Genomic DNA, 12,500 nt, shown 5'->3' with positions numbered 1-12,500 from the left:
CAGTCTTCCCTGCCACGCTTCAGGTGTTTGTGACCCTGTCAGTTCCTCATCCCTGAAGTTGCAGCAACAATGGCCTGAGGTCTAGATGGTTGCCGTGTCGGCTAATGGTGTTCGTTGTGGGCTACCCAGTCTTCCAGTGTTACAGCTCTTGTATGAATCACCTGTCATGGGCGCCTGGAGTTGGAGGACTTGTGCTTGCCTGGCTCAATGGGTTTGCCAGTGTCGGCACTTTCTTCTGAATGTGGGCAGTCTGACCCGTTCAACAATTTCGTTGAAGAGGTCCTTGTCAATGGTAAAATTTCTGTACAGTTGGAGGACTTCAGTTGAGGGCTCCGCCATCAGGTTGTCATAATGACCTTGCTCCATCCTTTTCTGCAGGTACTTCCAGTGTTACACCCTCCTTGGGCGCCTTTTTCGACTCTGTCTTTGGGCGCCTGCAAGCTCCAGCAATAACTTGACGGCTACATACTCAATGACAAGTGGCTCTGTCTGGTCTATCCGCAGTCTTCCAATGAGTTGACAGCATTTCAGCTATGTTGTCCTTGTTGCTTCAGCACGTTGGTAGTATGTCTTGTCGCTGTGGTATGTCGGCTTGTCTTCGTTGCTCCTGCAGCTGCCGGCAGTTTATATAGCTGGGGTTTGACTCTGTCATGGGGCCAACGTGACGTTTGGAGGACTTGTGTTTGAGGGCTAGATGGTTGCGTGACGTTGGTGTCGTGCTCTGCTTCGCACTCCTGCAGTCTGCCCAGTGTTACAGCTTCGTCAGCGACCCTGTCATGGGCGCCTGGAGTTGGAGGACTTTGCTTGAGGGCTAGATGGTTGCCGTGCATCGGCTCTGTCTCCGTTGTCCTGCAGTCTTCCAGTGTGGGCGGGGCTTATTTTCTCGCGACCCTAAGTTTCAATTGGGCGCCTGGAGTTGGAGGACTTGTACGTGAGTGTGTGAACTTAGCATTATTGTTCCGTGCCAATCTGTCTTATGATGCGTTGTCGGTCCAGTCTTGGTGAAAATGGTTACAGCACAACGGCACCATTCTGTTGTGAAGGCGCCTGGAGTTGGAGGACTTGTAACTTTAGGTTTACTGGTATTGTGTCGGCTCTGTCTTAATAATTGTTTCTGTTTATTCTTTCTTGTTTCATTTCTTCGTCTGTTAGGAACAATCGTTTGCCGATTGTTCGAGTTAGGGGCTGTTGCCTCCTTTGTTTTTGTTTGTTTTTCTTTCTGGCGAGCTGACGTCTGTTGGATGGCGTCAGACTTCGTGTCAGGTTCAGCAACGAGCCAGGTTCAGCCAAGTGTTACAGCAGTAGCAGGTATCCGACCCTGTCAGGTCCCGGCAGCCTGGAGTTGGAGGACTTGTGCTTGAGGGCTAGATGGTTGCCGTGTCGGCTCTGTCTTCGTTGTCCTGCAGTCTTCCAGTGTTACAGCTTCGTCTGCGACCCTGTCATGGGCGCCTGGAGTTGGAGGACTTGTGCTTGAGGGCTAGATGGTTGCCGTGTCGGCTCTGTCTTTGTTGTCCTGTAGTCTTCCTGTGTTGCAGCATCGTCTGTGGATTTATGTAACTCCGGCTGTTTGCATTTTTCATGGTTTTTATTTTACAGATTATTATGCTGACTATTTTGAGTAACCTTATCGTATTATTTTTCATTGGAGGTAACCTGTTTGAGTCAAAGAGCTCATTGTGTGTTTAATGTTATAGAGTATTTCAGTACGTGTTTTGCGGGAGTAATGGTTGTTTAACATGTTTGTGTTGCAGTTTAGTCTTTGGATGTTTATGTAACTCTGGCTGTAGTGCTACTTAACGTATTATTTATGATACTTAGTGTATTTGTTTCATTATTATTATGCTGCCTGTGTTTTTATTATGCTGCTTGTGTATTGTTTCATTATTATTTTGCTGCCTGGTTATTGCCCCAGTGTTGTTTGTTTATTTATTTTCAGTTTGTTTACTGGGCTTTTATATCTTACTGAATCATTTATTTGTGCTGTTTAGTTTCTGAACCTTGACTCAACTGTACATTATGTATGTAACTATTTTGTAAATAAATTAATTTTAAGGTAACTTTTTCGTTTTGTTCTGCTCCTCACTCCTTTGTTTGTCACCTCTCGTCAGTCTTTACAGCCCAATTGCTTCTTTATTTTAAAGAACCTGTTGATCTCGAAAAGCGAGATCATAATAAATGGGTAACTTGTGTAGTCAAAGCCAGCTCTTTATTGTTGTACTAAACCAAGGGCAGTTTGCATTTATCAGTTATGATTCCCTTTGGGTGTAAGTTTTTCCAAAGGTATAGTAAATTCGATATCAAACGATATTTGTAACTTGTTTTTTTGTGGATATAAATTCGCGCAGGCTTAATTGGCCCAAAAAATCAGACACAGACATACATACATATATATATATATATAATATATAATATATATATATATATATATATATATATATATATATATATATATATATATATATATATACTGTATATATATATATATATATATATATATAATAGTTTTCATGTACGATCATTGTGATTGGTGGAGCCTCGTTTTGAAAGCTCAAACTTTCGTATGTTACATAAGAGTATGTACACAATATGTATGATAAATATAGAGCTGGGGGAGAAGATAGATAATAGATGTATAGATAGATAGATAGAAAGATAGAAAATGTATTTGTGCAACTACAGTTTGTAATGTAAGAGGAATAATTTTTACTTTGTCATTGGTTTACTTTTAGTACTGATTGTACCTGATTTGATTTCATATACATTCACTGAACCTATTTGAACAAATCTGATAAACTAAGATAAGAATTAGAGGCAGTAACTTCTGAACTTAGAGACGACCCGTTCAGCTTCCAAGTTACCCGAATTTCTGAACCATTAGTGGCACTGAAGGTGCATTTTTCGCTGGAGAGGGGAATTTTTAACTGCTTTCTTAGTTTTCTGTAAAAGGAAACTACTGTGTCGGCTTTGTCTGTCCGTCCGCACTTTTTTCTGTCTGCACTTTATCTGTCCGCACTTTTGTCGGTCCGCACTTTTATCTGTCCGCACTTTTCTGTCCTCCCTCAGATCTTAAAAACTACTGAGGCTAGAGGGCTGCAAATCGGTATGTTGATCATCCACCTTCTAATCATCAAACCTATCAAATTGCACCCCTTTATCCTCAATAGTTTCTATTTTATTTAAGGTTAAAGTTAGCCATAATCGTGATGCTGGCAAAATTATAGGATATGCCACCACCGGGCCGTGGTTAAAGTTTCATGGGCCGTTGCTCATACAGCATTACACGGAGACCAGCGAAAGATAGACCTATTTTCGGTGGCCTTGATTATACGTTGTAGCGGCTTTACAGTTTTCTCGATTGCGCCGAAGAAACTTGGGCGCATTTTTTGTTTTCTGTAGCAAGCACTTTATTAATCAGTAACCGAGAAAAGGGCCAAACTGGAAAACATTTATGGTTCTTCTGCTCTTTGTTAAGTTATTATATTTCGTACTCAGTCTTATGTACAAATACTTTTTTTTAAATAAATAAATAATAATACTTTTGATATATTTATTAGTGTCTTTGAGGAAATACTGAATTTTCCTGTGAGCATCTGATGGTCTCACATCCTATTTTTCTCAATAATATCTAGGGGTTAGAGGAAAATTCTCATTTTTGTATAAGAAAACACATGGGTTTTTTAATCTAACTTTTATTCATAACATCCACTTTTTTCAAGACTCAATTTACCACAGAAAACTGGAGACTTTGGTCACAACGGTACCGGGTAATCCGCGAGAGAAAACTTCTCTTTTCCCTGAAAACTTAATTTAACTTTCGTAAGTAAAGTAGAGGAACATTTTTGAGTCAGTCATTGACATGCCTTCGGAAAAATAACAGGTCATATGGCGCATTTTAATTGATGAGGACCCTTCTTCATCAACGCTTGTGGTCCTAAGGTGACATGGTAATGAGTTCAGCATCTATTTCTGTGTATAATCATTAAAAGTACTGAAGGGTAAAACTGATTAACTCTATTGAGAGAAGAGCGGAAGGAAAGAATCTTTATTTCAGTTAACCAGAATTCCTCTGGAAGAAAAGGGTCTCTCATTCTCTGGAAAAGACTTAATCCTTCCTCCATCTGTTAACTAGAAATTCCAGGAACTGAATAGTCCTTTCTTTTTTTTTCAGGCAACAAAATATCCCCTGGAAGGACAGAATCCTTCCTTCTCTCAGGTAAGAAAACAATCACGGGGTTCATTTCACAGTAACTGTCGACTGAGAATAATTCAAAATTTCTTCTTCTTCTTCTTCTTCTTCTTCTTCTTCTTCTTCTTCTTCTTCTTCTTCTTCTTCTTCTTCTTCTTCTTCTTCTTCTCATTAACCTTTTGGTTCTAAATTGAGTCTTCCTCATTGATTTTCTTTCAGTTTTTCCAACACTATTTTCATCTGTGTTCTCTCTGGAATAGTTGAATTGATTCTGTGATTTAAATAGCTTTTGCAATAGCAATAACATCCTTGACAACAACAACAACAACAACAACAACAACAACAACAACAACAACAATAACAATAATAAACTGGAGATAATGTTGAGTAACACATTATTATTATTATTATTATTATTATTATTATTATTATTATTATTATTATTATTATTATTATTATTATTATTATTATATTATAGCCTCCAAATAAACAACACCGGAGTAGCAGGGAGGAAGATAAGTGTATATAGCCTCGCATATTCGACAGTTTTCCTTTAGAACTTCCTGGATGTCTTCCCTTTAGGCCAACTGAGCTGAACAAATGGCCGATTTGCATAGGCAATCCGCTGAAGCGTCGAATCAGATTGGTATTTCGGAAAAATAGACTTTTTGCATAGGTACCAGGGATGGGGCCTGTTTTCGTTTTTTCAGTTTTTTTTTATTTGTTTATTCATTATTCATGAATTCATTTTTCGTTCAGTTTTTCTTATTTACTTCTTTATCGTCTCATTTAATTTATCTCTTTCGTAGGGACTAGGGATGGAGCAGAGTTCCATCCCCCCTTTTTTTTTACTTAATTGGTAATTCATTTAGTCATTCTTTTATTTATTTATTTTATTTATCCATTTATTTTCTTGCTTATTTATTTATTCATTTATTTATTAAGGTATAGAATCGATTTTATATTCGTAATATATTATATATCAATTTTTTAATCATATATTTTTATTTATTTATTTGCCTAATTATTTAATTTAATATTTATGTATCTATTTATTTACCAATTTATTTATATATTCATTGATGCATGCTTATTTGAATGTAAAATAAGATATTTTATGTTGTAACTTTCAAATTTGGTTGAAATACATCTCCATATGAATTATGAGCTGATTCATCCCACGATAATATTGCATTGCTGGATTCTTGCCAGACGGTATAGGAAAAGAGAAATATAACTGAAATGAAATATGGCTTTTATGAACGAATAACAAACGTCTGTTTCTCATTCATATATTTTTCTTGTTGTTGTAGTTTTTGTTTATAAAGGAAAACCTTTATAATTGTAGAATGAGATAAATGCGTAAACAAACGTATTAGTAAATTATAAACCTCTTGTTTTCTATAAAACATAAAAAAAATATTTTTTTACATAGACCTTTTAGTAATTACAGTTGCACACAAATTCTAAGCCTTTATAGGACAAAATTATAATTAAAATATTTATTTCTTTGGTACTTTTTCTATTTCTGTTCAGTTTGTGAATATAAAGATGCAACGATATTACGTGAACCTTTTCCACACAAGCTGACACAGAAATACTCTTAAGCAAGGAAACTATTTAGTCTCATGCCTTAATATCCGAGGCTTTGACTGACTCTAATTATCCGCTTTCAAACATTTTGTAACATTTTTGTAAAAATATTCGACAAAGTTTCGTCATACAGGGATTTTTATTATTCTCTCATACCAGTTTTATTGTTATTACGTCCACATATTATCATTAAAAAGGAAGTAAACTTTTTAGGAAATATATATTTTTAGAGGAATACATTATTTTTTTTTCTCCCGAAAAAAAGTCTAGATTTTGAGCATAATTTAGGTTTATATGAAGAGAATTCTCATTAGATAAACACATTTATATCGACTTTACGAGGAAAATATTCGTAGCGGGGGCCATGCTCCCTTTGTATGCTAATTCATGCCGGAATCCCCCTAAAAAGGTAATTGCATTGGCTGAGCTTCAAGTTCCTTTAACAAGAGAATTTTTTTTAAAAGTTTCTTATCGTAAAATTATGAGAGTACATAAACATAGCCACACGCATACACAAACACACAAACACATACTGTATATATACATACACAACACACGCACGCACACACACACACACACATATATATATATATATATATATATATATATATATATATATATATATATATATATATATATATATATATATATATATAACTGAATCACGAAAATATAGAACGTGATGAATATATAAATAAAGGCAAATTGGTATATATTCATATATATTTATATATCAATTTACTACGCTAGTGGAGAACACTAATGAGGACCTCTGCGTACTTACCAACCAACAGAGGCCTCGCTTCAGTGTACAAAAAGTCACATGAGAATTGCAATGAATCCCAAACCGCGGCATTTCTGTTTGCAATCAGGAGTTGTGTCGAGCCCATAACAATGACAAAGAGGAACTTCTGCTTTTGAAAGTTAAGACTGAGTGTTTCAATATCAGCTTCAGAAACGGCGCTTCCGAAAGTCTGCTTGCTCTTATACTTCAGAATTTCTGGCTCTGCTTTGCCATGAGGTGAAAGGAACTTTCAAGATAAAAATAGGAATGTTTAGTGAAAACGAAGAAAGTTTCTCTTTATAAATTAAAGAACTTTGTTGACTTTGTTTTCGAAAATGAGGAGAAGGAGGCTGATTTGTTTATCTATATCATTATTTATTAATCTAACTAGCTGACGAACCCGGCGCTGCCCGGGAAACATCTGAATGACGACCAGTAAACTAACTCTCTCTCTCTCTCTCTCTCTCTCTCTCTCTCTCTCTCTCTCTCTCTCTTTGCTGTTAAGACACTTGCTTCAATTACATTGCCCAACATTTCTGACATTTTATATTTCACCCCTTCTTAACGCCCATTCCTTTCGGGGCATCGGGAGTGTCACTAATCATCTCAGTGACTTCAAAAACTATACATTAGACACTAATATCTGTTAGTTTGACATTTTATTTTTCACCCCTTCTCAACCCCCCTACCTATCGGGGCTGAACTTACCACCCCACAGTATTCTTTTCCAGACAGTAAGTCATATGTATACCAAAATGAGGTATGACAAACCGGCAGAGTTTATCTGGTTACTAAGTCTATGAGCAGAACAAGCCCCATTTCAGGGACGCCCTTCCCACCCCCACCCCCGTTGGTGTCCTATGGTGCCCTTTGGTGCTAGTGATATCTTACCCCCACAGTATTCTTTTCGAGATAGTAAGTCTTATGTATACCAAGTTTGGTTGAAATTGCTTTATGCGTTTCAGAGTTATGCTAGAACATACACACACACACAGACATACATACATACATACATACATGCATACATCCATTATTATATGTATAACTGAATCACGAAAATATGGAAAGTGATGAATATATAAACAAAGATAAAATCCACGCTAAGTAAAGGACTAGCGTCGAAAGGCCTCGCAGCACTCCAGTGTTTCCATTTCCTTCGTGGATTTTATCTTTATCCATTATTATATATATAGATTTAACTAATCTCTAAAAGGATCCTAATCTCTCTCTCTCTCTCTCTCTCTCTCTCCTCAAAAGCAAATTATTTTGCCCCAGGTTATTTTGCTCACATGGAATAGCAATAAATAAATTCTTTACATATACTGGAGCATTTGATATGCATTTAATGCTCTAAATGTTACTCCATTTTCTTATACAACGAAAAGTAAACGGTACATTATATATATATTTATTTATATTTATATTATATTTATATATTTATATTTATATTTATATTTATATATATTTATATACAGTATATTTACATATATATATATATATATATATATATATATATATATATATATATATATATATACATATATACATACATACATATACATATATGTGTATATAAATACCATCATACATAGATACATACATACACATGTATACGAAAGAGCAAACAGTTCCCTTATAAGTCACATAGCTATAATTCCAAAATAAAGCAAAATAATATGAGATAAGCAATACTCCATCAGCTTCTTCCTTGACTGAAGGACCACAATGGAAAAAAATGTTGCGCCGAGAGATTTTTCACTGAGAAATACGACCAAGGAAACGGATTTTGGCGGAGTATAAATTTCGCGATGGAATTCAATTAATCCGCAGGGGGGGGGGGCGGCGGTTGGCGACTGGAAGTGTTGGGCAAGAGGAAGACTGGAGATAAACATTCAAACGTTTTCAAAGGAATTCTTTCTCTCTCTCTCTCTCTCTCTCTCTCTCTCTCTCTCTCTCTCTCTCTCTCTCTCTCTCTCTCTCTCTCTCTCTCTTCGTTAATTCAGTGATTTGAAGACTAATTTAGATTATAATAATGATAGAATAGCAAGAGAGAAAAATATCTCCCTCTTTCTCTTTCTTTCTCTCTCATTCTGCTGACTGATTATGAAAGATATTGTTAATGATTTTTAATAATTGTTAATCCCGGAATAAATACTGAGAGAGAGAGAGAGAGAGAGAGAGAGAGAGAGAGAGAGAGAGAGAGAGAGAATCGTGCGTTTTTATGTCAAGAAGGCTTGACCTATAACGTAAGTTATGGTGTCCCAAGAGGGCTATTTTCCCTCTAGTCACATTTTCGACGGAAGCATAAAACCACTCCAGCATTTCCGTGCCGGTGATGAGAACGGTCGTGGCGGTGGGGTTCTGAATGATTTATGGTCGGAGCCAAAAATCAATGATACATGCAAAGGATGCTCTCTCTCTCTCTCTCTCTCTCTCTCTCTCTCTCTCTCTCTCTCTCTCTCTCTCTCTCTCTCTCTCTCTCTGTGTGTGTTTGGTCGTGGCATTGCTTTGGAATTATCGATTACTTTTGCTTTTTCATCTTCCTTGATTTAAACTCGGCATGCAACATTCCCGCCTTTTCAAAGGGTTACGGTGTCTGAGGTCAGTGGAGTATTTTTTCTCTTGTTTACAAAATATATGACATACCCTGACCTGATTGCAATCACAGTACCCGACCAAACCCTTCCTTTTCTGATCTGAATTACAGTACCCAACCAAACCTTACCTTTTCTAATCTTAATTGCAATGCCCAACCAAATCTTACCCTTTTTGATCTTAATTACAGTACCCAACCAAACGTTACCTTTTCTTATCTTAATTTCCATACCCAACGAAACTTTACCTATCCTGATCTTAATTACAGTACCCAACCAAACCTTGCCTTTTCTGATCTTAATTTCAATACCCAACGAAACCTTACCCTCTCTGATCTTAATTACAGTACCCAATCAAACCTTACCTTTTCTGATCTTAACTACAGTACCTAACCAAACATTACTTTTTCCGGTCTTAATTACAGTGCCCAACCAAACCTTACCTTTTCTGATCTTAATTTCAATACCCAACCAAACCTTACCTTTTCTGGTCTTAATTTCAATACCCAACCAAACCTTACCTTTTCTGATCTTAATTTCAATACCCAACCAAACCTTACCTTTCCTGATCTTAATTACAATACCCAACCAAACCAAACCTTGCCTTTCCTGGTCTTAATTACAATACCCAACCAAGCCTTGCTTTTCCTTATCTTAGTTACAGTACCCAACCAAACCTTGCCTTTCCTGATCTTAATTAGAATAGCCAACCAAACCTTGCTTTTCCTGAACTTAATTTCAATACCCAACGAAACCTTACCTTTCCTGATATTAATTACAATGCTTAACCAAACCTTGCCTTACTTGACCATCTCCCCTTGTCTACTAAGGACCCTTCTTAGTTATAGCCTAAAAAAATGTATTTAGCCCAAGTAATGACACAATAGGTTCTAGGGAAAAGAGAATCAATATTGTTTATGAGTGGAATTGGAGCAAGAAACCAGTTAATAGAAGTAAATCCACGAAATAAACTGCAAAATACGGAAATCAAATTTGACCTCACACCGGGGTGGAAGCTAGAACCTCTCAGGTGAGATACGACGGTGGATCAATCCTGATGTGAGGTAGAAATCTCAAGGAAACACTATACAAATCAAAGTAAAATGTAAGGAAATATTTCTTCATTGACAAGGTATGTAAAATATCAAAAACATTTTCGAGATTCTATGCCCAATCTCACGATGGCAATCTCAGTCTTTTAGGAATTTCGTGGAACACTTTGATAATCTATGTTTTTCGACAAAATAAACCTAATCCTCACAGCTTTCAATCTTAGCAAACTGGAAACCTAAATCATTTTATATTTTCACGAATCTTTTAGGTAATCTTTACTGTTTTTTCCTCGGAATAAACCCAATTTCACGTATTCCGCCACTATCCCAATTGAAAACCCTAATCCTTTCTTATTTCCACAGAAGTCTCGGATAATCCATGCCCTTCTCTTCTGAATAATCCTAATCCTCACGAATTCCATCTCTACCTAAATACTTAATCCTTTCGGATTTCCACTATCGCTGCTCGAGTTAGACTCCTGTCTGGAAAAAAGTCTTTCCCCAGACGATGTTATCTATTCACCAGCCTCTGCCGAGTAATTAACGTTGTTGATAAGCAAAGTTCTCTTTAGATGGAGTTAATAAAAAAACGCCATTAGCTTATCAACTCACTGAGACCGTTAATTTCTACCTTTTACCGCGGCTCATATAATGTTTGCTTTGCTGTAGGTGGGCGTTCACTTCCAGGCATAAATTTGATGGTAGGAACACACGTAGAGGAAGGCTGAAGAATACTGACTTCCCTCCACTTGTGTTCCTTTGGCCAAAATAGATAACAGGAGAAAGTTGTCTATATAAGCAGCAAATTATTGCTGATTTCCAAATATACATAAGCGGGTTAGAAGCATCTCCAATCCTCATGCACAAAAAAAATATACCGGAAAAGGTGTTTTCTGATTACGCGCTTCAGTGAATCTCGACAAAAACAAACCGATATGCAATTTGTGCAACCTTTCCTATTTCATCATCCAGTTAACCTTTTTGTTATGAGAAATTGTTAACCGATTCCTTCAGGATTCATTCTTACGTTTTTTAGCTTTATTCTTTTAATGTGGTATAAAACTAAATAAAGGCATTAGGATTGTATTATACCCATAAAAATGTGAACCAGTTTCAATGGACATAATTATCTTCCAAAAACTAAAAGTATTTAATGAAAATAAATGATATAGGAGGAATGATTCAACTAAATACTCAGCGGTAAATGACTAGGCATTCAAAAAATATAATGCTGTGCGAAAGAATCTTTGTCTGTTCATGACACCGGGAAATATATAGCATTTAATGAAATACAGCTCAAGTTATAAACGATTATTACCGTTTTTTGGATAGGATAGCATCGTGTCATAAAGTGCAGATTTGACACTGATAATTATGGTATTAGATCAGCAGACATGAAAAAAATCAATTCGAAAATTTTTCTACGTTGGTCACGAAATCAGTGAGGCTTCGTTGATCATGGAACTTCACCTTCATCATCCCATCATGGAGAATCCATGATTGGAAAGCGGCCCTGACGTATAAAATATCAGAAAATTTAAGGCTGCTGTCGAAATTGCCCCGTGCAAATAAAGGTCTGGCCAAGATTGCCAATCATTACGTTTGGAGTTGCGTGCGTCTTCTATTTAGTAGGTTGACGCGACGAAGACTGCGGATTGAAATATATGTAGGGAGAAGACGCTCTTGGAGATGGTGAAACGAAGTTTGAGAGAGAGAGAGAGAGAGAGAGAGAATAATTTCCTTGCTAAAATCTTAATCGTAGTACTGGCAAGCTATTAGAAGGAGAAATGAAGGCAGCAAAATGTAGAGGGCAGCATTCTAGAAAAGATGAGCTGTGGACAAATAATTCAAGATGGAAATATAAGATAAATATAAAACAAAAGAGACATATGGAAACCTACCTTCCTGAAAGGAGAGAAGTGAAGAAATGAAGTCTTAAACTAGATGAAATCCATTTCAAGAGAATATTCAAGATTAATCCATCTTAAGCAACTAAACTGGAATGCTGAATGAGGCTGTATCCTTGTTTTCGTCTATGGTACAATTGCCTCTTTAATAATCTTCGAATTTCTTTTTGTTCATCTTAATGCAACGTCCCCACCCCCAACATAACCACCACATGTAGAAACTCATAAGCACCATTGAATACATTATGAACCAAACAAAATTACTTAATGTAGTAATTGTCTTCATATATAATCAATAATCACAATGGAGAAACAAATCACAATTATGTATATGTACATATTTTTAAAGATAAATCTGTACAGATTCCCGAAAACTCTGTACAG

At 36.3% G+C, this 12,500-nt stretch overlaps 1 long non-coding RNA gene across 1 annotated transcript in view; it reads left to right on the top strand.

Annotated features, from left to right (window-relative positions):
- LOC136834503 (uncharacterized) overlaps positions 1-12,500 on the top strand; it is a 210,218-nt gene that overhangs the window by 154,162 nt on the left and 43,556 nt on the right. Inside the window, exon 2 of the long non-coding RNA XR_010851832.1 lies at positions 4,169-4,213. This is a non-coding gene — a long non-coding RNA (uncharacterized lncRNA). The remainder of the gene's footprint in view (positions 1-4,168; positions 4,214-12,500) is intronic.

The sequence above is a fragment of the Macrobrachium rosenbergii genome, chromosome 54 (assembly GCF_040412425.1).
Source record: "Macrobrachium rosenbergii isolate ZJJX-2024 chromosome 54, ASM4041242v1, whole genome shotgun sequence".
NCBI lineage: Eukaryota > Metazoa > Arthropoda > Malacostraca > Decapoda > Palaemonidae > Macrobrachium > Macrobrachium rosenbergii.
This window is presented reverse-complemented; position numbering and strand designations above follow the sequence as displayed.